We start from the raw sequence: 521 nt of genomic DNA, 5'->3' as shown, positions 1-521 counted from the left end.
GGTTAATGACTCGGTATAGGGGGTCTTCAGTGGTGTTTGATAATTAAATCTACCATATGAACAACTTACAGGCAGACAGCTCTCAGATGCTTTTCTTCACTCTGCCCATTCTTCCTACCACCTATCTCGCCAGTTTTTCAGTACAGATGGCTTTGCCTCTGATTTCATAGAGACAACTTAGAACACTGAGAATGATCTTTAATTTCTTGTGCCCGCATGTATGAACACCTATATATGTACAAATATCAGTTCCCTATTCATAACTAATCACTCCCTTTATGATCTCCGTGTGATATTCTTTATATCCACCAGGATACAGAATTTGCACGAATATTTTTTTTTCTTTTAACAGACATAGTCATGTTACATTTTGTATGGCTTAGGATGATGCTTTCTAATTACAAAATAAATGTAAAAAATCCAAACATTCTTGATGCTCTATCCTCATCCATTTATTAATTTCTTCTCCTGCAATTCTTCAGTGCTACTCCAAAGAATAATTTACATTCATGGTTTCTTTT

Source organism: Hipposideros armiger, unplaced genomic scaffold (assembly GCF_001890085.2).
Source record: "Hipposideros armiger isolate ML-2016 unplaced genomic scaffold, ASM189008v1 scaffold_1375, whole genome shotgun sequence".
In the NCBI taxonomy this organism is placed as follows: Eukaryota; Metazoa; Chordata; class Mammalia; order Chiroptera; family Hipposideridae; genus Hipposideros; species Hipposideros armiger.
This window is presented reverse-complemented; position numbering follows the sequence as displayed.